Source organism: Thalassophryne amazonica, chromosome 5, assembly GCF_902500255.1.
Source record: "Thalassophryne amazonica chromosome 5, fThaAma1.1, whole genome shotgun sequence".
Taxonomy (NCBI): Eukaryota; Metazoa; Chordata; class Actinopteri; order Batrachoidiformes; family Batrachoididae; genus Thalassophryne; species Thalassophryne amazonica.
In genome coordinates this window covers 60,913,489-60,940,101 of record NC_047107.1, presented here as the reverse complement: position 1 = coordinate 60,940,101, position 26,613 = coordinate 60,913,489, and the positions used below count along the sequence as shown (strand labels likewise).

At 40.1% G+C, this 26,613-nt stretch overlaps 1 long non-coding RNA gene across 1 annotated transcript; it reads left to right on the top strand.

The window, feature by feature from the left end:
- Positions 1–1,453: 1,453 nt before the first annotated feature.
- LOC117509797 lies at positions 1,454–26,613 on the top strand. Its single transcript, XR_004560526.1, has 3 exons — positions 1,454–1,588; positions 19,867–19,871; positions 26,603–26,613. It is a non-coding gene; the product is annotated as an uncharacterized LOC117509797 (long non-coding RNA).

The following is a 26,613-nucleotide window of genomic DNA, read 5'->3' as shown; positions in this document are numbered from 1 at the left end:
CTGCGCTTATATCTATAGCAGTTTTTGCTGCAATTCTGACCTTGTGTGGATGCTGTTGTATTCCTTGTCTACGTGGTCTAGTCAATAGAATGATAACCACTGCTATCTCACCAGCCAGACAGGATTCAGCTCAGGCATACCCCCTTCTGGGTAACCATCCAGGCGATGACGATGATGAAACTGATGAAGAAGATGACTACGACCACTATCTTCCAGATCTGTTCCCTGATCCAGGTGATTATGGTGAACCTGACGATGACCTCAACACCAACGATAAGACCTCCCGAGTGTAAATGTATTCTTACCATTGTTTAATGACCCTGCAGCTGAAAATCTGAATAAGAAGTGGTTGCTTAGTAACAATTGTTTACTTTTAGGTGAAGATGTAATACCGTTGGAATGCATGATAAACAGTGGGGAAATGTTGGAGTTATTCTGTAGATACACTGTTTTATTTTATCATGCATGTTTGTGTTCTCTGCTCTGGTAGAATGTAGTTCTCTCTGCTCTGATAAAGTGTATTGTACTGATGTGATGGGTGAAGGTTACTTAAGATATGTGACATGACGTGTTTCTGCAAGTTGTGGTATCTCTGTGTGCACGCTAAGCTCTTTTTAGGACATGTGAAGATCACTCATGCAGGACGCAGCCGAAGCTGAGCAGTAAGATAAAGAATAGAGAATTGAATGTTCCAACCACAGTGTGATTGTGATACATCAGTCCTTTTGTCAGAAGAAGTGTGATTAATCGTTAGATGTCTTAAACACATCTTAACCGAGCCCAAGATTAAAAAGGTTCTGAACATCCTGAATGTATTGTGCAATCAGCAGTTCTGCGGCAACAGCTCACGCGCTATCACTCTTCCCCTCAGGAGCTGTACCGCCCATGTATGTAGGGAAGTCCTAAATAAAAAGAGCGGGAGCGCAGGCCAGACTTTAGTGTAGCTTTGGTGTACAGCCTGACTGCACTCCTCGCAAGCTTAAATTGAATTCTATCTCTCACTTGTTTTATTGCCTGGTTGTCTCTTCCTCTTATCAAAGGTACAGTATTCTAAACCTGACAGTTGTAAAGCTCTAGCTTCCAAATACTTCTCAATGGCACTTTAAGTTTAGAGATTTTATTTTTTTTATTTTTAAAAGTACAAACCCTAAATGGGTTAAGGTTCTTGGCCAAAAACTTGAAGTAGTTTACTTTTACTGTTAAGATTTGAACCTGCTATTTGTTGTTTGAAGTAATTTTCACTCAGTGAAGGCCTGGATACTTTTAAGTTTACATTTTTTGATATATTAAAAATTAAGAAAGCAAGTCTATTTGCACATCACATTTAGTGATAATAAACATATTTTAATATTTCAGGTACAAAACAGCAAGGGATTGTTTTCAGTTTTTTTGTTGTAAAGCTCTAGCTTCCAAATACTTCTCAATGGCACTTTAAGTTTAGAGATTTTATTTTTAGATATTTTTTCTTATTGGTCATGTATATTGCATTTTTAGGTAAAAATAAAAAATATCGCGACAATATCATTATCGCAATACTAGACATCCATATCGCATATCGCACTAATTTCCAATATCGTGCAGCCCTAATGTCAACCTTTCGTTTGACTTCGTTCAACCAGCTGAATGTTTTCACACAGTACAAAAGCCATTTATTGAGTCCTTTTTTTTTTGGAGGAGCATCACATTAATGTGTTGGTTTACATAATGAATGACTGAACCAATCAGTGTTTAGCAGAGGCACTTTTACCCAGAATTCTTTGCGATCTATCAGTGTTTGTTACAAAACCTCAGAATTAGTGCATTATTCAACATTAAAAGATATATGTTATATTTTACCTTTGTACAAATTACAGAATTGACATTAATGGAGTTATTCTATCGGTATTAATGTTATTTATAAATCAGAACTATAAGTCAGCATGACTTTACTTTTCAAGACCTCCGCCTGACCAGAGTGTTGTGATTGGCAAAGAGTTGGGCTTTATGGCTGCTCTCAGAGTGTCTCTGTGCTGGAAGCTGTGTAGTAAATAAGAACTTCTAGCAGGGGCAGGATGTTAAAAGACAAAAGTGTAGGCTCATTGTTTGGCTCTGTTGTCACTTTTAATTCTAGTAGAAGCCATTCTGGCGTTAAAACTCAAATTCAGTTTATTAGTAGTTGCAAATGTACCAGAGACAATATTGGAATTTATCGGTTATCTGTAACTTCCAATACATTTTTGGGTGGTTTATTGTTTTATCTTTATCAAAGATAACTTTTCAGTTATCTGATTACCTGCTATCCAAGTTAATTTTTTGATCATCTGTGCCCACCACTGCCAGGCACACATCCTCCCTGACCAAGAAAGTCCAGCAGCAACTGCACTTCCTCAGTTGGCGAAAGAGAGCTTACCTCTTTCCTTTCTCCTCACCACTTTCTACAGGGGCACAGTCGGGAACATCCTAACACACTGCATCTCTATCTGGCATGAGAGCTGCACTGCCATGGACTGCAAGGCCCTGCACAGACTTAGACTGGTGAGAACCGCTGAGAAGGTCATTGGCGCGCTCCTCACTCCCATCAAGGACATTGCCCCCAGCCACTACCTGTCAAAAGCCACAAAAAAAAAAAAAAAAAAAAATCATTGCAGACACCACACATCACAACTACAGAGTGTTCTTCCTTCTGCCCTCAGGCAGACATTATTGGGGCATTCAGAGCAGAACATCCAGGTTCTGGAAAAAACTTGTTCCCCGTATATATATAAAATTTAGTATATTCTGTTATTGATAGTATTTATAGCATATCTGTTATTTTATATATTCATTTTTCCACCATTCTGTTTGCATGCACATACAAGTAGTATATCTGTTTTTAGTAGATTTGCTATTTAATTTTTATTCATCTTTGTTTTTGCGTGGAGACAGTGGCAATGAAATTTCATTCCACTTTACACCTTTCACAAGTTGAAATGACAAAGAAATCTTGAATCTCAAAAATACTATGCACACATAAATGTAGTGTCATTTGCAGTTGCTTAGTCCACCAAGTCCACCACCAGTTTCTTTATCTAATTATGAGTCAAGGAGTTCAAATACCTCACGAGTGAGGGGATAATGGAGTGTGAGGTTTGCCGGAGAATCGGTGCAGCAGGGGCGGTATTGCATTCCCTCTGCCATACTGTTGTGACGAAAAAGGAGCTGAACAAAAACCCGAAGCTCTCGATGTACTGGTCAATCTTCATTCCTACTCTCACCTATGGTCATGATGGTTGGGTCATGACCGAAATAACTAGATCGCGGGTACAATCGGCCAAAATGTGCTTCCTGAGGAGGGTGACTGGTGTCTCCCTTAGAGATAAGGTGAGAAGCTCGGTCATCCATGCGGAGCTCGGAGTAGAGCTGCTGCTCCTTCATGTTGAAAGGAGCCAGATGAGGTGGTTCAGGCATCTGGTAAGGATGCCCCCTGGGCACCTCCCCAGGGAGGTGTTCCAGGCACGTCCATCTGGGAGGAGACCCCAGATAAGACCCAGTACTAGGTGGAGAGATTATGTCTCCCCACTGGCCTGGGAATGCCTCAAGATCCTCCAGTCAGAGGTGGTCAATGTGGCCCGGGAAAGGGAAGTTTGGGGTCCCCTGCTGGAGCTGTTCCCCCTGTGACCCGATCCCAGGTAAGCAGTTCAAGATGAGTTATGAGAAATGTTACTCTTATCAGTTTTATTTATTTGTTTCTTTCCAAAGTTAAGTCAAAAGGCCTTACAGAGACATCTCCGCAATGGAACTTACATCATGCTGACATCAGGGAGATGTACGTGTGCTGTCTGGGTTACAAAATATGTGAGAAAAAGTCAAATATATCAAATTTGTACAGAAACAGAGCTACTTTTGAACATATTCTACTGTCTTGGGTTATTTGCTTTGGTGGTTTGGCAGTTGCCGTGTCGCACAACTCAGCATTTGCATAAAAGAGATATCTATGTTGGCTCCACCTAGCTGGCATAATAGCAGTTGTTGTATCTTGTCACTGTAAAATACCCACTCTGATTGAAAGTGAATGACAGCTCATCACTTGCTGTCACGTATAGCTAAGGTGACCATAGGGTTAAAGTTTCTATAAAAAATGCACCCCTGCATTTGAGTAAAGAAAGTACATCGCTTTGGGACAATAGACCATTTGAACTCTGAACATGACAGCCCGGTGGATATGTGATTAGCACTGTTGCCTCACAGCAAGAAAAGCCTGCCCTTTCTGTGTGGAGTTTGCATGTTCCCCCCCCGGCCACTCCCATTTCCTCCCACAATCAAAAACATTTCTTTCTCTGTGCCTGACCAAGGAAGCATCTCTACATCTAGATTTCTTTCCCAGGCCCCGGACTGTGGCCGCTCACTGCTCCTAGTGGTTGGATGGTGTCTAACTGTAATTAGGATGGGTTAAATCATTGTATGTATGTATATGCACAGTGACAGCAAAGTTCTTCTTCTAAATGGCAAAGCCAGAACTCTGCCATGTTAGAGACACCTTCAGTACAAGTTTGTATAACTGGACTCAAAAACAAAATGTGTTCACATTTTAAATGACGGCTTCATGTAATTTTTCATAAATGTCTTCTGGGTTTGTTTCAGAAGAAAAGGAGATGTTAATGGAGCAACATCTGGAAAACGTGTGCTGTGTTGGACCAGCCCGATTGTTATTTCTAGCTGCAAAAATGTCTACATTATGGTGAAGAAGGTATTTTAGCTAGTGGTGGTGCTGCACTTATATAAGCTGCAGAAGGCCTGGTTGAGCTGCTAACATGTGCCACTCCTCCAGCCTTAATTTTTTTCAGCTTAAGCATTTGCATTTGATGATTTTCCAGTCTTATGGGTTCACCATCCCTTGGACCTGTTCTGTTCCACTGACCTGACTGGAGGACCATGGCCTCTGTGGTGAGGGTAATGGTTTCCTCAAGCACATGGTCACAGGTCCCCAAGCAGGTTAACACATCCAGGCTAATGATGCACAGGTCGTGGAGGTCAGTGAGCCAGAAAATATCCATCCTCCCCTGGTGTCTACCTATATATGAAACAATTTCATGCCCATCTTCTCTTTCCCCACCATCATCAGCTGGATATCAGTTGATGACCAGGATGTTGACAATGAACTATAGGTACTTGGCAGGGCAACAGGCCTTAACAGGGAGATGGTCACCCAAGTGTCCACAAGGGCTCAATGTGGTTGAGTTTTTCATACTTTTTTCTGCTCCATTTACCAGGAACAGCGGTCGTCATATGAAAATGGTTCATTCCCTTTTTCAAGGATCCATAACTCCTTAGTTATGTTCTAGAATCCTAGGCACAGCCTGCATCCACTTAGTTGTGAAGATGTGTGGAAACTGCTCACTTAAAGCTTTCTGAAGCAATGTAAGTGTTGGGGAATTTTTGCTGTGTGCAGTACTCTCAGAAGACAAAAGACAAGTGAAAAGCAGTAAAGTATGATAGTAAATACAGTATATATATATATATATATATATATATATATATATATATATATATATATATATATATATATATATATATATAGTTGTGTGTAAAGGTCTGGGTACCCCTGATGATGAGAAATTTGGATCAGAAATTTCAGTTAGTTATACGATATAGCAAACAAACACAGTGATACAGTAGTGTTCAGAATAATAGTAGTGCTACAACCCCTGGCAAAAATTATGGAATCACCGGCCTCGGAGGATGTTCATTCAGTTGTTTAATTTTGTAGAAAAAAAGCAGATCACAGACATGACACAAAACTAAAGTCATTTCAAATGCCAACTTTCTGGCTTCAAGAAACACTATAAGAAATCAAGAAAAAAAGATTGTGGCAGTCAGTAACGGTTACTTTTTAGACCAAGCAGAGGAAAAAAATATGGAATCACTCAATTCTGAGGAAAACATTATGGAATCACCCTGTAAATTTTCATCCCCAAAACTAACACCTGCATCATATCAGATCTGCTCGTTAGTCTGCATCTAAAAAGGAGTGAACACACCTTGGAGAGCTGTTGCACCAAGTGGACTGACATGAATCATGGCTCCAACACGAGAGATGTCAATTGAAACAAAGGAGAAGATTATCAAACTCTTAAAAGAGAGTAAATCATCACGCAATGTTGCAAAAGATGTTGGTTGTTGACAGTCAGCTGTGTCTAAACTCTGGACCAAATACAAACAACATGGGAAGGTTGTTAAAGGCAAACATACTGGTAGACCAAGGAAGACAAAGCGTCAAGACAGAAAACTTAAAGCAATATGTCTCAAAAATCAAAAAATGTACAACAAAACAAATGAGGAACGAATGGGAGGAAACTGGAGTCAACGTCTGTGACCGAACTGTAAGAAACCGCCTAAAGGAAATGGGATTTACATACAGAAAAGCTAAACGAAAGGCATCATTAACACCTAAACTGAAAAAACAAGGTTACAATGGGCTAAGGAAAAGCAATTGTGGACTGTGGATGACTGGATGAAAGTCATATTCAGTGATGAATCTCGAATCTGCATTGGGCAAGGTGATGATGCTGGAACTTTTGTTTGGTGCCTTTCCAATGAGATTTATAAAGATGACTGCCCGAAGAGAACATGTAAATTTCCACAGTCATTGATGATATGGGGCTGCATGTCAGGTAAAGGCACTGGGGAGATGGCTGTCATTATATCATCAATAAATGCACACGTTTATGTTGATATTTTGGACAATTGAAAGGATGTTTGGGGATGATGAAATCATTTTTCAAGATGATAATGCATCTTGCCATAGAGCAAAAACTGCAAAAACATTCCTTGCAAAAAGACACATAGGGTCAATGTCATGGCATAGGGTCAGTGTCAATGAGCAGATCTGATTTGATGCAGGTGTTAATTTGGGGGATGAAAATTTACAGGGTGATTCCATAATTTTTTCCTCAGAATTGAGTGATTCCATATTTTTTTCCTCTGCTTGGTCTAAAAAAGTAACCGTTACTGACTGCCACAATCTTTTTTTTCTTGATTTCTTATAGTGTTTCTTAAAGCCAGAAAGTTGCCACTTGAAATGACTTTAGTTTTGTGTCATGTCTGTGATCTGCTTTTTTTCTACAAAATTAAACAACTGAATGAACATCCTCCGAGGCCAGTGATTCCATAATTTTTGCCAGGGGTTGTATTATGAATGCTTGGTCTTGTTGGATTTCTGAGAATCTACTGAATATACTGGTACTTGATGGCCAGCTTGTTGAAATGGTGGAAACTTTTAAATATCTTGGTACAGTTCTTGACAGTCACTTGAGCTTCTCTGAAAACACTGATTTTATCTTTAAGAAATGTTCACAGCGACTCAGTCTTCTTACAAGATTGAGTTGTCTTGGTGTTAATCCGCAGATTTTAGAGCTTGTGTATTCTGCACCTATTGAGAGTATTTTAACATTTCATCTTTGTGTTTGGTTTGGTCACTTGAGTTGTAAATGTAAGGACAAATTAAATAGAATTGTAAAAATGGCAGGGAAAATTGTGGGAAAACCCCAGAAGCCTCTGGCCCACATTTACACTGACAGGATGAGGAGGATAGCTCAGAGAGTCCTGGCAGACAGCTCTCATCCTCTGTCCTGTCAGTTTGAGCTCTTGAAGTCTGGGAGGCGCTACAGAGCTCCTCTGGCCAACGGTTCTTTAAAAAAATCTTTTATACTAAATGCTGTTGCCATAATGAACTCAAAAAAGTGACCACTCCACAAATAAAACCTGAACTGCTTTACTTCTGTTTTATTTGATTTTATTAGATCTTATTTTACGTTTTATTTATCTTACTAGGTCTTATTCTACTTCTTCCTTTACTTCCATGTATTTTATGTATCTTATCTTTATTTTATTCTTGTGTTTGTATGACTGTTTTATGACTGTTTTTTTTTTTTTTTTTTGTATTTTAGTGTTATCTTTCTTGTGCTGGTGAGCCGAAGACAATTTTCCACATCGGTGGACAATAAAGAATTATTCTATTCTATTCTATTCTATTCTACCTTGTTTGCCATGTAACAATAAGAAATATACTCAAAACCTGGATTAATCTTTTTAGTCACATAGCACTACTATTATTCTGAACACTACTGTATTTGAGAAGTAAAATGAAGTTTATAGGATTTACAGAAAGTGTGGAATAATTCTTTAAACAAAATTAGGCAGGTGCATAAATTTGGGCACCCCAACAGAAAAAAATACATCAATATTTAGTAGATCCTCCTTTTGCAGAAATAACAGCCTCTAAATGCTTCCTGTAGCTTCCAGTGGGAGTCTGTATTCTGGTTGAAGGTATTTTGGACCATTCTTCTTTACAAAACATCTCAGGTTTGTTGGTTTCCGAGCATGGACAGCCCGCTTAAAATCACACCACAGATTTTCAATAATATTCATGTCTGGGGACTAAGATGGCCATTCCAGAACGCTGTACTTGTTCCTCTGCATGAATGCCTTAGTAGATTTTGAGCAGTGTTTAGGGTTGTTGTCTTATTGAAAGATCCAGTCCCAGCTCAACATCAACTTTGTCACTGATTCATGAACATTGTTCTCAAAAATCTGCTGATATTGACTGGAATCCATGTGACCTTCAACTTTAACAAGATTCCCAGTACCTGCACTGGCCACACAGCCCCACAGCATGATGGAACCACCTCCAAATTTTACTATAGGTAGCAAGTGTTTTTCTTCAAATGCTGTGTTCTTTTTCAGCCATGCATACCGTCCTTTGTTATATCCAGATAATTCAAATTTTGTTATGTGTCGGACGCGGGCGGAGGACCGGCCAGCGTTTGAAGGACCCAGTATAAAATAAGCAGAGCACGGTACAAAGGATAACAGAATTTAATAACATAATAGTGAGTGCTGAATTACAAACAAATAAGTGCGCGGTCTGGCGAGGTGGAAAGACGGTGCACTCCCAGCAGCACAAACGGTCCGGAGCCAGAACAGTTCGGACCCAAGGACCCCGCCGACACCCCCCAGGTGGCCACGACCAACCGAGTCTGTGAAAGAAGAAACCATCATGTGAGTCCACCACTCCACACACAGAGAGACCACTCAAAGGTGTACATAAACAGCAAACACTTCCTGGCTTAATCACCAATCAGCTTCCCACCCTGCAGGCATGGAACACCCAGTTCAATTCTCCACTGTAGTGGAAGCTGATTAAACGACTAACATAACAGCTCAATATAATAAGGTCTGAGGGACACCACATCTACTGACTGTACTCATGTTAGTCACAAAACCTAAAGTACCTCAGGAAGTGTGCTGACGAGCGTGAGACCTCACCCCCTCCTCTTTCACAGACCATGGCATCAAACCTGGTACGGTCTCTGCATCCATGATGATGAGATGGCTCTCTAGATGACAATCTCACCCGTCTGGTCACAAGGTCGAGTCTCTGGCAAATACACACTGTGTACTCCAGACTTAAATGCAACCATGCCCCAATCCATAAAGATGCACCACAGCTGTGAGTCCTGACGAGCTGCACATGACAAGCTTCAGGTGATCAGGGTGAGGTCCTGATAACTCAGCCACACAGCCACTCAGTCCTGAACGCATGCCACCTGGAAGGAAAAACAAAACACAGAGAACAGAAGACAGAAACAAAAGGCAGCCAGGCACCCCAGCCATACAACAGCACCCCACCCTCACGGGAAGCCTCCCGGCGACCACACAAACCTGGCCCAGGAAAAACACCCCCCTCCAGGGACCATGGCTGGAAACAGTATCTGCATTCATCTTCCAACTGAATCTTCATTTAACAGAACTGTTGACGTCATCTCCTCTGACTGCATCTTTGCCTTTGTTTCTGTCATTCAATTTGCACAGGTGTGGCCAGGAGTTCTTGAACCTGTGCGGTCAGCCTTTGTCCAACCTTGTTTAAAGTCTGATTAGTCATAAAACAAAAAAGACAAACACAAACAACCAAACCAACCCCCCCCCCCCCCCCCCCCCCCAGAGGACCGTCCCATCAAACCCCGGGAAGAGGAGAAAAGAAAAGCACAACCCAAACTTAAGTTTGCAAACAAAAAACACTAACACCCCCCCCCCCCCCGATGACATGTAGGGACCAACACCCCCCAGAGGACATCCCGCCAGCTCCAGGAGTAATAACCACAGCCGAGGTCCCTCTGGGATCCAAAGTCACCCACGGGGACTCCCAGCGCCTCCCAGAGGACCGTTCCATCAAACCCCAGGAGACGCCCCCCCTCATGACTAACAGACCCAGCCTCGGCCGTCTATGGCTAGATGGACCCACAGCCCTTTCCCCCTCAGAGGACACCACAGTCACACCCTGAGGGCGGAAACTGGGGGGAAAAACAAAAGAAAAAAAAAACATACAAACAAAACAACCCCAACCCCACCCCCTCGGCGCAGTGGAAACTGGAAGTACGTCCAGTGTCACCAACCACGACTATACCCCAGAAGTCAACCGGGAGGAGTGGAACAGCGGTAATGGCAGACGGCACAAAATGGCGCCACCCCTCCGACTTCCAAACCAGCCACCAGCTGCGGGTATATTCCACTGCCCCAAACCTCAGCTATGCCGATGGCAGATGGCTCAAAGGCGCGCTGAAGCCGGAGGTGGAACAGGGAATCAACAAAAAAAAAACAACACCCCGAACCCCCCCCCCCCCTCCCGGGTGCAGAGGTTATCTGGGAAACGCCCAGCATAACCGAACTGCACCACTCCAGCAACGCCGACAACCTACGGCTTACACGGCTGGAGCCAGAGGAGAGGAGAAGGCACAACAAAAACAAAAAAAACAAAGAAAAAAGAAAAAAGAAAAAACAACCCAATTACCCCCCCATCACCCCCCAGAGGACTGTCCCATCAAACCCTGGGAGGTGAAACCAAAAGAAATAAAAAGAAAGACTAACAGACCAACACAAGGTCACCTGAGTCCTGTCCATACTCCAGACAGCCTGCAAGGTCACGACCCCAGAACACTAATAGTGTAGAAAATCCCACACAAAAACCAACTCAAAAAAACACACACAAAAAATGAACCAACACAAAACTAATAAGTGACTTATACCGTCAAGCTCAAACAAATGGAACACACCTGTTCCACCTTAAGAGCTATGACGGTAATGTGACTCAGTCACCAACAGGGGGAGCCAAAGTGCTAAAAATAAAAAACCCCTTTGGTAACCGAGAAAACAACTCATGCTGCTTTCCCAGTGCGCAGCTACGTGTAACACACAACCAAAATGTGCTTCAACTAAATTACGCCGGAGCTGACACAACAGACGCAGTAGCTATCTTCATCCAGGGAAACGGGGCTACAACTGTAACAACAGGAAGCACAGCGACCCGTGCCACAGAACTCCGCCGTGCGCGTACACCCATTAAAGGCACACTCATGCAGCTCCCGTCTTACCTCTTATCCGGTCAAAGTGTGACGCGAAGCCGTCGCTATTCACACTCCACAACAACCCACGGATAAGGCAACAACACAGGAACACGGCTGCAAGAGAGCTCAAATCACTATTCAATAATGGGTTCTCCGACACGCACCATCCGGGCGGAGAGCACTCGCAACTGGTCCGGATAACTTCTGACGTCTGCTGCCGCCTTCCCGGCACAGTACCGCCTCTGCTACCGCTGGGTCTGTGATGTATTGGCCAGAGACTACTGTTATGTGTCGGACGCGGGCGGAGGACCGGCCAGCGTTTGAAGGACCCAGTATAAAATAAGCAGAGCACGGTACAAAGGATAACAGAATTTAATAACATAACAGTGAGTGCTGAATTACAAACAAATAAGTGCGCGGTCTGGTGAGGTGGAAAGACGGTGCGCTCCCAGCAGCACAAACGGTCCGGAGCCAGAACAGTTCGGACCCAAGGACCCCGCCGACACCCCCCAGGTGGCCGCGACCAACCGAGTCTGTGAAAGAAGAAACCATCATGTGAGTCCACCACTCCACACACAGAGAGACCACTCAAAGGTGTACATAAACAGCAAACACTTCCTGGCTTAATCACCAATCAGCTTCCCACCCTGCAGGCATGGAACACCCAGTTCAATTCTCCACTGCAGTGGAAGCTGATTAAACAACTAACATAACAGCTCAATATAATAAGGTCTGAGGGACACCACATCTACTGACTGTACTCATGTTAGTCACAAAACCTAAAGTACCTCAGGAAGTGTGCTGACGAGCGTGAGACCTCACCCCCTCCTCTTTCACAGACCATGGCATCAAACCTGGTACGGTCTCTGCATCCATGATGATGAGATGGCTCTCTAGACGATGATCTCACCCGTCTGGTCACAAGGTCGAGTCTCTGGCAAATACACACTGTGTACTCCAGACTTAAATGCAACCATGCCCCAATCCATAAAGATGCACCACAGCTGTGAGTCCTGACGAGCTGCACATGACAAGCTTCAGGTGATCAGGGTGAGGTCCTGATAACTCAGCCACACAGCCACTCAGTCCTGAACGCATGCCACCTGGAAGAAAAACAAAAGACAGAGAACAGAAGACAGAAACAAAAGGCAGCCAGGCACCCCAGCCATACAACAAATTTAGTTTCATCAGTGCACAGAACTTTATTCCAAAATGAAGCTGGGTTGTCCAAATGTGCTTTGGCATCCCTCAAGTGACTCTGTTTGTTGCGTGTATGCAGAAAAGGCTTCCTTTGTATTACAGCATCATATAGCATAACATTTTTTTTTTTGGAGTTTTCCTAATTGGTTTGAGGTAACCCATTTCCTCAAAGTGTTTGAGTTGGACTAACTTCTCAGCTTAGACAGTATGTGAATTAAAACTTTACTGGAGCTACTCACTAAACTTTTTACCACATAATGATTTGCCTTTCCAACTTGTAACAATGTATATCACAATGGATTAGTGCAAGGTCCTGTCTGGCTGAAAATTAAACACCTGTTCTAGTTTCATGTACCAAAGGAAAATTATTATGTTGACCTTATTTATTAGTTATTTAACTTCAAAACATTGAATTTGAGGCCCATGATTTGACTCAGAATCTTATGACAAGTAGATGGCCCCCTGTTGATGCCAATCAATTGCATACATTAGAACACTAATTTGGCATGTGATAATCCACCCATTTATCCTTCTATACTTATTCTGTTGAGGGGGCTGGAATCTGTCCCAGCATGCATCAGGGGACATCCAACACCCTGGACACTGCCAGCATCACAAGGCTAAGGCATACAGACAGATGCGCACTCACATCCACATCCTAGGGCAGTTTAGAATTACCAATTAACCTTATCACTATGTGTCTGGACTGTGAGAGGAAACTGCAGTACCCGGAGAAAACATAGGAAAACAGGAAAACACACAGAAATACTCAAGCTCTGCGGTGATTTCTAATACACTGTAAATAAAAGATGAACAGTTTTCCCAATTGCCAGAATTTGCTTTGGAATAGTGATCAATTCTGGTACCAGCCAATGCGGCAAACTGTTTGTTTTTTTTTTTTCCATTGCCCAGAATCAATAGAAAACAAATGGTATATTAAATCTTGCTCCAGTTCATCTACAACCCCTGGCAAAAATTATGGAATCACCGGCCTCGGAGGATGTTCATTCAGTTGTTTAATTTTGTAGAAAAAAAGCAGATCACAGACATGACACAAAACTAAAGTCATTTCAAATGCCAACTTTCTGGCTTTAAGAAACACTATAAGAAATCAAGAAAAAAATATTATGGCAGTCAGTAACGGTTACTTTTTTAGACCAAGCAGAGGAAAAAAAATATGGAATCACTCAATTCTGAGGAAAAAATTATGGAATCACCCTGTAAATTTTCATCCTCAAAACTAACACCTGCATCATATCAGATCTGCTCGTTGACATTGACCCTATGCCATGACATTGACCCTACATGTCTTCTTGCAAGGAATGTTTTCGCAGTTTTTGCTCTATGGCAAGATGCATTATCATCTTGAAAAATGATTTCATCATCCCCAAACATCCTTTCAATTGTCCAAAATATCAACGTAAACTTGTGCATTTATTGATGATGTAATGACAGCCATCTCCCCAGTGCCTTTACCTGACATGCAACCCCATATCATCAATGACTGTGGAAATTTACATGTTCTCTTCAGGCAATCATCTTTATAAATCTCATTGGAATGGCACCAAACAAAAGTTCCAGCATCATCACCTTGCCCAATGCAGATTCGAGATTCATCACTGAATATGACTTTCATCCAGTCATCCACAGTCCACGATTGCTTTTCCTTAGCCCATTGTAACTTTGTTTTTTTTCTGTTTAGGTGTTAATGATGGCTTTTGTTTAGCTTTTCTGTATGTAAATCCCATTTCCATTAGGCGGTTTCTTACAGTTTGGTCACAGACATTGACTCCAGTTTCCTCCCATTTGTTCCTCATTTGTTTTGTTGTGCATTTTTTGATTTTTGAGACATATTGCTTTAAGTTTTCTGTCTTGACGCTTTGATGTCTTCCTTGGTCTACCAGTATGTTTGCCTTTAACAACCTTCTCATGTTGTTTGTATTTGGTCCAGAGTTTAGACACAGCTTACTGTGAACAACCAACTTTTTATCAGAGGAGATTTCTGTTGTGAAGCAGCAACAGAAATCAATCATGGATCTGGTGGAGGAGGTGAAGGCATTACGGCTCCAGAATGCCGAGAAAGACCGGCATCTGGTGCAGCTGGAAAATAGAGTGGCTGAATTGGAGCAGTACACCAGAATCAACGACGTCATCATCACAGGTCTTCACATCAAACCACGGTCCTACGCACGGGCGGTAACAGATGAGAGCGGAGAGGAGCCCAGTGAACAGGAGGTCAGCTCTGTGGAAAAACAGGTTGCTGATTTCCTCCTATCTAAAGGTATAGAAATGGATTTAAATAACATTGAAGCATGCCACCCTCTGCCCCGGAGAAATGACGGTGATAAACGAACCGTCATCATGAGATTCATCAACAGAAAACACAAAACAGCACTGTTAAAACAAGGAAGAAAACTGAAAGGGACAAACGTATTCATCAATGAACATCTCACCAAACGGAATGCCGACATCGCCAGGAAAGCACGCTTCTTGAAGAAACAGGGAAAAATCCAGCACACATGGACTTCAAACTGTAAAATATTCATCAAACTGAACGGATCACCAGAACAAGCAAAAGTCATGGCAATAAGGAACATCGAGGAGCTGGACAAATATGAACAATAGTGTTTCTTAAAGCGAGGATCTGGACAGATATGACCAATAAGGTATGAGGACACAAACACATCACAACACCATGACACAGACCAGAGGAACCTATTCATCTACTACCTATTCATCTACATCTGGAGACAAGAAGGATATAACTCAAAGGATTGCTGATCATGGAAAAGTAGAACTGAGAACATTTAAATACACAGACCACAATGTACTGGACTTGGAGCACGATATAGACCCGGACAATAATTTCTTCTCAAATATCAATGACAGTTGTTGCTATTATACAGATGAACAGTTTAATCGGATCATTAAAACGGATAACAAATTATCAATAATCCATTTCAACAGCAGAAGTCTATATGCAAACTTTAACAACATTAAAGAATATTTAAGTCAGTTTAAAAAAATATTTAACATAATTGCTATATCAGAAACATGGATCAATGAAGATAAAGGAATGGATTTTGAACTGGATGGATATGAATTTAATTGTGTAAACAGAAAAAATAAGAGTGGAGGAGGAGTGGCTGTGTATGTGGATAAGAACATGGATTATAAAATAGTAGACAATATGACAACTGTGATTGATAACTTATTAGAATGTATAACTATTGAAATATGTGAAGAAAAAAGCAAAAATGTATTAGTCAGCTGTATATATAGAGCACCAGGATCTAGTATTGAAACATTCACTGACTGTATGGGAAAAATGTTCTCAAAAACTAATCAAAAAACTGTGTTCATTTGTGGTGACTTAAATATTGATCTGCTCAATCCAAATAAGCATAAAATAACAGATGAATTTATCAGTATAATGTACAGTATGAGTTTATATCCAAAAATCACCAGGCCAAGCAGAATTACATCCCATAGTGCCACCTTAATTGATAATATATTCAGCAATGATATTGAGAATAACACTGTGAGTGGATTATTAATCAATGACATTAGTGATCATCTACCAGTTTTCATCGTTTATAACAGAAACCATCGGCGGAATCAGCCAGAGGAGAAAATAAAATACAGGCGAGTGCGGACAGAGGAAAACATGAACACACTAAAGAAGGATTTACAGGAGCAAAACTGGGAAAAGGTATACAGTGAAAGTGATGTTGATAGTGCATATGAAACTTTTTTACAAATATTTACATCATTATATGATAAAAATTGTCCAATTAAACAAGACTACAGAAAACAAAAAATCCAAGCTCGACCATGGATGACGAAAGGGTTACGAAATGCATGTAATAAGAAAAATACACTGTATAGAGAATTCATAAAACTAAAGACTAAAGAGGCAGAAAATAGATATAAGAAATACAAAAATAGATTAACTAATATTATACGGGTATGTAGGAAGGAATATTATAGTAACATATTATATAATAACAAAAACAATATTAAAGGAATATGGGATATATTAAATAGCATTATCAAAAATGGTAATAAAAAACAGAGTTACCCTCAGTATTTCATTGATAATAATGTCAAGAAGGAAAATAAGGATGAGGTAGTCAACGGTTTTAATAATTTTTTTGTAAATATTGGACCAAGCTTGGCAGAAAAAATTCCCGATTCCCAACCTGAGGATTGGGATAATAATCTCATAGAAAGAAATCCCTGTTCAATGTTCCTCACAGCAGTGGATGGAAATGAAATTATAGACATTGTGAATAATTGTAAATATAAAACATCTACCGATTTAAATGAAATTGATATGGTGGTGGTAAAACAGGTCATTGAATGGATTGTAGAACCATTAACATACATCTGTAACTTATCATTTCAAACCGGTAAATTTCCCAATCAAATGAAAATAGCTAAGGTTGTGCCGCTGTATAAGACTGGGGATAGACACCACTTCACAAATTATAGACCTGTTTCTTTGCTTCCACAATTTTCCAAATTATTAGAAAAGTTATTCAATAATAGATTAGACAAATTCATAAATAAACATAAATTACTTACTGATAGTCAATATGGATTCAGAGCACATAGTTCAACATCACTTGCATTAATAGAATCAGTTGAGGAGATTACAAACGCCATAGACCACAAATTACATTCAGTTGGAATATTTATAGACCTTAAAAAGGCTTTTGATACAATCAATCATGACATATTAATCAGTAAACTTGAACAGTATGGGATTAGGGGGTTGGTGTTGCACTGGGTGAGAAGCTACTTAAGTAACAGAAAACAGTTTGTGAAGTTGGGGGAATATACATCATCATGCTTGGACAATGCTTGTGGCGTCCCACAGGGGTCAGTATTGGGTCCAAAACTGTTTCTAATTTATATAAATGATATTGTCAATGTTTCCAAAATATTAAAATTAGTATTATTTGCAGATGACACAAGCATTTTTTGTTCAGGGGGGGATTTGCAGGAGTTATTGAGGAGGATCAGTATAGAAATGGGAAAATTGAAAATATGGTTTGACAGAAATAAATTATCATTAAACTTAAGTAAAACAAAATACATGTTATTTGGCTATTGTAATACAGACATACAGGTTCAGTTACAAGTCGAGGGGGTAGATATTGAAAGGGTACATGAAAATAAGTTTCTGGGGGTGATAATAGATGATAAGATAAACTGGAAGACTCATATAAAACATATACAAAGTAAACTGTCAAGAAGCATTTCAGTTCTAAACAAAGCGAAACATATTCTGGACCACAACTCACTCCGCATTCTTTACTGCTCACTGGTTTTACCATATTTACAGTACTGTGCAGAGGTATGGGGTAATACTTATAAAGGTACAACACAATCACTATCAGTAATGCAGAAAAGAGCTATAAGAATTATTCATAATACTGGCTATAGAGATCATACAAATCCACTATTTTTACAATCCAAATTATTAAAATTCACAGACTTGGTTCATTTTCAAACAGTACAAATTGTGTATAAAGCAATAAACAATTTACTTCCAGCAAATATTAAAATATGTTTTTTAACAGATCAGGGGATTACAGTCTGAGGGGGAAATTTAATTTAAAGCATCAGTGGGCACGAACAACATTAAAAGGTTTCTGTATTTCTGTCTGTGGGGTGAGGATGTGGAACAGATTGGGAGTGGGGCTCAAGCAATGTCCAAGCATGAACCAGTTCAAACAGCGGTACAAAAATATGGTTTTTTCTGGGTATAGGGAGGAGGAAGGGTAATGAGGGTTAGGGTGTTTTTGTTGTTTGCTTCGGCTTGTAAATATATAGTATTTTGTATGTAAGTAGGTATGTGTAGGTGTATATTTATGTTTGTGTATATATACGTGTATATATGTATATGTGTATATATGTGTATGTTGATGTGTATATGTATGTGTGTGTATATATATGTATATATATATATATTGATATCGGTTTAGGTGTGTAGGAATTTATGTGTATATGTGGCAAAGGGTATTACTGGTTGTGGGGAAGAAGGGGTAGGGATAAATAAGCTGATGCTTCACCCTACCCCTTTTCGGACATGTTGGGTACACAGTAGGAACTTTTTTGTTGTTGTCTTTACTGATCTATCTTGTAATTGTTGTTGTATCAAATGTTCGAAATAAACAGTTTTCATTCATTCATTCATTCAACATCTTTTGCAGCATTGCATGATGATTTACTCTCTTTTAAGAGTTTGATAATCCTCTCCTTTGTTTCAATTGACATATCTCGTGTTGGAGCCATGATTCATGTCAGTCCACTTGGTGCAACAGCTCTCCAAGGTGTGTTCACTCCTTTTTAGATGCAGACTAACGAGCAGATCTGATATGATGCAGGTGTTAGTTTTGGGGATGAAAATTTACAGGGTGATTCCATAATTGTTTCCTCAGAATTGAGTGATTCCATATTTTTTTCCTCTGCTTGGTCTAAAAAAGTAACCATTACTGACTGCCACAATCTTTTTTCTTGATTTCTTATAGTGTTTCTTAAAGCCAGAAAGTTGCCATTTGAAATGACTTTAGTTTTGTGTCATGTCTGTGATCTGCTTTTTTTCTACAAAATTAAACAACTGAATGAACATCCTCCAAGGCCGGTGATTCCATAATTTTTGCCAGGGGTTGTATGTTTTAGTTTTAAAGTAATGCGCTAAATTTTAAGGTTTTAGTGTGGATATGCTGTGTCCAGGTGCATTATGGGTATAGGATAATCTCAGTACGTCACGACATGAGAAATGCATTTGAGACACTCTGATCAGTCTCCACGGATAACAGCATTAAACTCTAGTGCCTAAAATGCTTGTGAATATATTCTCTGGATTTATAGACGTTATTGTGTTTGTGTTTATTAAATTCCACACATCTTAAACGTAGCAGAGTAGCAGCAGACACAGATTATCTGGAATTTTGTTTTGGCAAGTCTCTACTGCCATCTACTGGCTAGTAGTGTTCATGGCAGTATTCAAACTGAAGCTGGGCTGATATTTTCAATCACTGTAATCGGTTCAAACTGTAGTCAGCTCAAACTGTACCACAGAACCGCACGGTGTAAAACTTTAGAGCGCACAATTTATGTTCTCACACACATTGTATGTTCAAAAACCACATGTTGAAGTCGTGTTTACAGAACCAAAACATAAACAGAAGCTTTTTTTCAAACTTAATTTACAAAAACTCTCGATGGGAGACATCAAAGTTTAAAAAACAAAACAAAACAAAAAACATTACAAGACAGGTCTGCGGTGTTTGCACAGGCACAGTGCGAGAGGTGGTCGTGAGATGTTAAACGCAGCTCGTTACTCCATGTATACTAAACGATGCAGGACGCGCGATTAACCTGAATCTCTGTGCGATCCAAAAAATTCTCGCACTAATGAAAAATCAGCTGAAAAAGGGCCAAAACTCACACAGTGTAAACCCAGCTTAAGTACTGAACGTCTGACACCAGTAGATCATGGCAGTGTTCTATTTATTTTTTACACCGGTTATATCAGACGGTTATCTAATTACAACTTGGATTTTTTTTTTTTTTTTTTGAAAATGCCTGTTTTTACAAATAAAAAAATTGAATATTTTACAAAAAGACATTTATCTGTAAACACCAACACACGACACACCTCACATTAACGTGTTGGTTTACATAATGAATGACTCAACCAATCAGTGTTTAGCGGAGGCACATTTTACCCAGAATCCTTTGCAATCTGTCTGTGTTTGTTACAAAATTTCAGAATTAGTGCATTATTCAACATTAAAAGATATATGTTATATTTTAACTTTTTATGAAGGACAGAATTGACATTAATAGAGTTATTCTATCAGTATTCATTTTATTTATACACCAAACCATAAATCAGCATTGCTTTATTTTCCAAGATCTCCGCCTGACGGAAGTGTTGTGCTTGAGTAGAGAGTTGAGCTTCATGGCTCCTCTCAGCTTGCTTCTGTGCTGGAAGCCATGTAGTAAACAGGACCTTCCAGCAGGGAGCAAGATATTCAAAGACAGAAGTGCTGGCTCATTGTTTGGGTCTGTTGTCACCTTTGATGCTAGCAGAAGTGATCGTGGTGTTAAAACTCTAAATCAGCTTGTTAGTAGTTGCAAGTGTACCAGAGACAACACTGGAATTTATTGGTTATCTGTAACTTCTGATACATTTTTGGGTGGTTTATCATTTTATCTTTATCAAAGATAACTTTTCAGTTATCTGATTATCTGTTATCGAAGTTAATTTTTTGGTTATCTGTGCCCACCACTGGTTTTGGGTATGCTTGGGATACACTCTGTAACTGATTTTAGCTTTGATAACCACTAATCCACTAACTGAAAAGTAAACATTTATAACGCTAAACAGATAAATCACTGTAATGTATGTGTTGGTTTTGATAAATAAAGGTGTATTTGTAAATATGTCATTTTTTTCATTTGTAAAAAAAAGGCATTTAAAAACCTGAAAATTCTGTTTGTTAAGTGTGATTCAGCGCAACGAATAGCGACCGTGTGATAGTTGGTCACGATTCAGACTCCCATCCAGTAGATGGTAGTGTTCTATGGATTTTGACACAAAATGCATAGACATTACAGTAACTTCTGTGTTGGGTTTTAACAAACATATAAACCAACCAAACAGTTATTTGCGGAGGCTCATTTTCCCATAATGCCTTTTGGCATCTGTGTGTGTTAATGCTCAAAGCTTCAGAATTAGTGCATTACTTTAAAACTAAAAGATATGTGCAACATTTTCACTTTGTAAAAATGACAGATTTCACGTTAATGTCGATAAAATGTCCAGAATTAGTTTGGTTTATAAATCAAACCATTCATCAAAACAGCTTGCTTTTGATGTCTTCTGCCAGATGTCTGGGGAAAGGTATGTTGAATGTAATTTTTTTTTTTTTTATAGCAGCCTGGCAGCGAAGCCCCTTCTGCTGGGGTAGGGTTGACCTCAGCTCCTCACAGCTGCCTGACTGCTGCAAAACACCAAAGACAGGAGCTAACATGTAGGATTTTAGGGTTTACAAACATTTTGGACCATTCAGCTTTACTAACTATGCCAGCATTTTAACTATGCTTTACTAACTATGCTAGCTTTTTAAAATTGTAGCAAACATTTTAACTAAACCAATATGTCCCATATTCAATAGAGCATTGCTCAGTGGGGTTTTTCCTGAACAATGGAAAAGGTCTAAAATTGTACCTTTACTAAAGGATGGAAAATTAGGGTTCACCACCTCTAACTACAGACAAATTCATATTCTCACTGTTTTAAGTAAAATATTTGACAAGTTACTGTTTGATCAAATGTTGCAGTACTTTGTGACAAATGATCTGCTTACAAATTTGCAACATGCCTACAGACCTGGTCATTCAACTAGTACTGCATTAGTGCACATGGTGGATCATTGGTTAACAGACATGGATGACAGAAAACTAGTGGGTGCCCTATTTTTAGACTTTACAGTTGCATTTGATGTAATTGATCATGAAATTTTGTTGTTAAAGCTAAAATGTTATGGGCTATCATCTATGTCTTTCTTACTGATAAGAAGTTACCTCACTGATAGAACTAGTATTTTTAATGGAAGTTTTTCTAATCGAAAACACTTATCATGTGGTATTCCGCAGGGTAGCTGTTTGGGTCCACTCTTATTTTCAATTTTTGTAAATGATCTGCCTAATGATGCTATAACAGCGGATGTAGTATTATATGCGGATGATGTAACTCTGTTTTGTGCATCTCATTCAATCATTAATCTTGGCCAAAATTTACAAACTCAACTTAATGTTATTATTAATTGGGTTAAGGAGAATAAACTGGTTCTGAATATTTCTAAAACCAAATGTATTGTTTTTGGAACGAAACATATCTTAAATAGACCTTGTGATTTAAACTTAACTATCAATACAATTACGATAGAGCAAGTGTCCAAGACTAAACTTTTGGGAGTTAAATTAGACAATCAGCTCTTATGGTCTGATCAGATTAATTATATCATGTCCAGGATGGGCAGAGGTGTTGCTTTGGCTCAAAGGTGTGTACCATACTGTCCACCCTTGGTCATGAGGGCAGTGGTTCAGTCCCTGGTTTTGTCACATTTGGAGTACTGCTCTGTCATTTGGTCTAGTGCTAAACAGGCACACCTGAGAAAATTGCAACTCGTGCAAAATAGAGCTGCCAGGATAGCCCTTGTTTGTTCCTATAGAACAGGGGTCGGGAACCTATGGCTCGCGAGCCACATGTGGCTCTTTTGGGAACTGCATCTGGCTCGCGGACAAACCTGACATTTGTTTACACAATAAGTCATGAATAATTTTGGTACTGTATAAAGTAAAAATAGACCTACTGAAATCAAAATGTTAAAATAATGTTCGAAATATAAAATATGATCACGTATTTTAATCCATCCCAGATCTGTTCTCTACCGCTGAAGTTCTGACGCAATGTGTCAGATCAGCCAATCACAGTCCTTCAGTGTACTGTACAGAAGGGTGACACCAGGTCAGACATGAAAAACGCGGTTTTTATTGGACAATGCCGTGCCCGCGGGGTCCTGTGAGGTAACATTCCATCCGCTAACGCTTTACTTAAAAATTTCAGCTAGCTAGCTGTTGTATGCAGAACAAAGAAAATGACGAAGAGAAAAAAAGATGACAAGTACAGATCCTTTCAGCATGAATGGACCGAAGAGTTCGCATTAGTGGAGAGAGGAGGCTCTGCTGCGTGTCTCATATGCAATGACAAAATCGCATCGATGAAACGGTCTAATATAAAGCACCACTTTGAGACATGACACACTGCGTTTGCAACTAAATATCCAGTGGGGGACAGCAGAAAGAAAGCGTGCGAAGAGCTCCAGATGAAAGTCCACGCTAGTCAGCAGCAACTCCGTGTATGGACCAGACAAGGTGACTTTAATTCGGCTGGCTTTGCTGGCTCTTTAGCAATCATGAGGAACGGAAAGCCTTTCACTGATGGCAAGTATGCCAAAACATTCATGCTTGATGTGGCTAATTAACTTTTTGATGACTTCACTGATAAAGAGAAGATAATCAAATGCATACAAGACATGCCTCTGTCAACAAGAACCGTTCACGATTGTGCCATTATGATGGCAAATCAAGTGGAGGAAACACAAGTGAGGGACATAAATGCAGCGCTGTTCTTCTCCCTCGCTTTGGATGAATCAGCTGACGTAAGTCATGTATCCCAGTTCAGTGTGATTGCGAGATTTGTTGCCGGTATCACGCTGCATGAGGAAAGTCAACGAGAGGTGAGGATTTATTCAAGGCATTCATGGAGTTCGCCAAGGAAAAAAATCTACCAATGGATAAACTTATTTCGGTGTGTACCGTTGGTGCTCCATGTATGATGGGGAAAAACAGAGGATTTGTGGCGTTTCTTCGTCAACATGAGAACAGACCTATCCTCAGACTTCACTGCGTTCTACATCAGGAGGTGCTTTGTGTGCAAATGTGTGGCGAGCAACTTGATGAGGTGATGTCGCTGGCCATTCGGGTGGTCAACTTCATTGTTGCTAGAGCTTTACATGATTGCCAGTTCAACACACTGCTGGATGAAGTTGGGAATACTTACCCTGGTCTGGTTCTGCACAGCAATGTCCGGTGGTTGTCAAGAAGGAAGGTGCTCAGCTGATTTGCGGCTTGCCTGAGCGAAATCCGGACTTTTCTGGAATTGAAAGGTGTCGAGCATCCTGAGCTAGCCAACACTGAGTGGCTTCTGAAGTTTTACTACCTTGTAGACATGACTGCACATCTAAACCAACTCAATGTGAAAATGCAAGGCATTGGAAATACAGTCGCATCCCTTCAACAAGCAGTGTTCGCATTTGAGAACAAGCTGGAGCTCTTCGTTGCGGATATTGAAACGGGCCGTTTACTGCACTTTGAAAAACTGAGGGAGTTTAAAGATGCCTGCACAGCAAGTGACCCTGCTCGACATGTTGATATTCAGCAGCTAACTGGCATGACATCTAATCTCCTGCAGTTGTTCAAAGCACGTTTTGGAGATTTTCGTGAGCACAGTCGTCTTTTTCAATTCATCACTCATCCACACGAGTGCATACTGGACGCAGCAGAGCTGAGTTACATTCCTGGTGTGTCTATCGGAGAGTTTGAGCTTGAGGTTGCTGATCTGAAGGCCTCAGACATGTGGGTGAATAAGTTCAAGTCACTGACAGAAGATTTGGAAAGACTTGCACGACAACAAGCAGAGCTGGCCAGCCAACACAAGTGGACAGAAGTTGTCAAAACATGGAATGCGCTTCCAGTCACATACCACACACTGCAGCGAGTGAGCATTGCTGTATTGACCATGTTTGGATCTACGTACATGTGAGTAGTCCTTCTCTCATCTAAAACACATCAAGACCAACCTAGGATCACATTTGACTGATGAAAGCCTCAACGCCTGCATGAAGCTTAACCTCACCTCGTATCAACCAGACTACAAAGCCATCAGCAAAACGATGCAGCACCAGAACTCTCATTAATGGTGAGAAGTGTTTGTTTTTTTGTAAGCTTCAAAATAACAACGTGGGAGGGTGGGAGAGAGGTGAGGCCGCCACAGAGACTTGTGACTTTATGAGGCACTTATTTGACTCTTTAAAAAAAAAAAAGAAAAAGAAAAGAAAAGACCTGCTGAGACAAAGGCAGTCCACTCTTTGTCTCAAAGAAAGGGAGATGAGTGAGGTCAAATAATGTTAGACACCGTTAGAGCCGTTTAGCTCTGTAACTTCTTACTTACCTGTTATCAAGAAAAGTAATAATGTGACAGTACACTCTAAAATTGTTGGTCTTAATTAAAATACATGCTTTTAATTGTATTCAGTGTTTTTAAAAATGGTATGGCTCTCTCCACCAAAAAGGTTCCTGACCCCTGCTATAGAACGTGTGTGAATGAGATGCACACCACCTTAGGGTGGTTAAAGGTACTGGATAAGTTAAATGTAAACATACTGTGTTATGTGCGCACTGTTATATTTAAAGGGTATCCAACTGTCTTTGTAGTAAATTGGTGTATAGTGGCTACTGTCATCAGCATGTCACTCGGCAAGTTATCCTTGGTCATTTAATCGTACCTTTTCCAAAGTCCAACTGTATGAGGAGAACAGTGTTATTTAGATCCTCAAAAGCATGGAACCATTCATCTAGGGGTATAAGGCAAAGAAATTGTAGATATTATTTAAAAAAGATTTTAAAACAAAACTGTATGAATGAATTGAAAAAGCATAGATTTTGGACTGAGTTCAATGTGAAGGATTATGAATTGAATTTGTTAATTGTATGGAGTATTTATTGAAATGTAGTTGTGACTTAATTGTATTATTTATTGCTGGAATGTAATTGTATTGTGATTTTAAGTTATTGGAACCCAGGAAGATTAGCAACCACCTAGTGGAAGCTAATGGGGTTCCAAATAAATAAAGAATAAAGCAGTAAATATTAGCGGATTAAAAGTGAGCGGAAGCTAATTGGTCCACTGACTGTAGCTGAAAAGCTAATCTGCTAACAAAAAAGTTAGCTTCGCTAATTAGCTGTTAGCAGATTAGGAGAACTGCGCCCACCACTGCAAACTGTAAATTGTCTTTCTGTATGTGTTGGTTCTGATATAGACTGGTGGCTTGGCCAGGGTGGAGCCTACTTTTTGCCAAAGGAATGATAGAATGGACAGCCCCAACCCCTGTGACCCTTAACAGGAAGAACTCAGGTTCAAAATGAATGAAGTCTGCAAATAAAGTATAGAATGCAATTTATTCTGTAATGTTTTCTAAATAAAGACATTTGATCTAATATAGTTGCCTGGTGTTAAATGGAGTGGTGTGCGGCAAGGGTGCCAGGTGCTCTCTGCATGGCTGGTGCTGATGGCTGTCCACCCAACAGTATCTTGCAGGAACGTCGGCCAAAGTGCCAAAGTGGGCATGGCAGCACTTGCGCATATTGACAGGTCTCACTGTGGTGGGTGGAGCCAAAAGTGGCATTGACC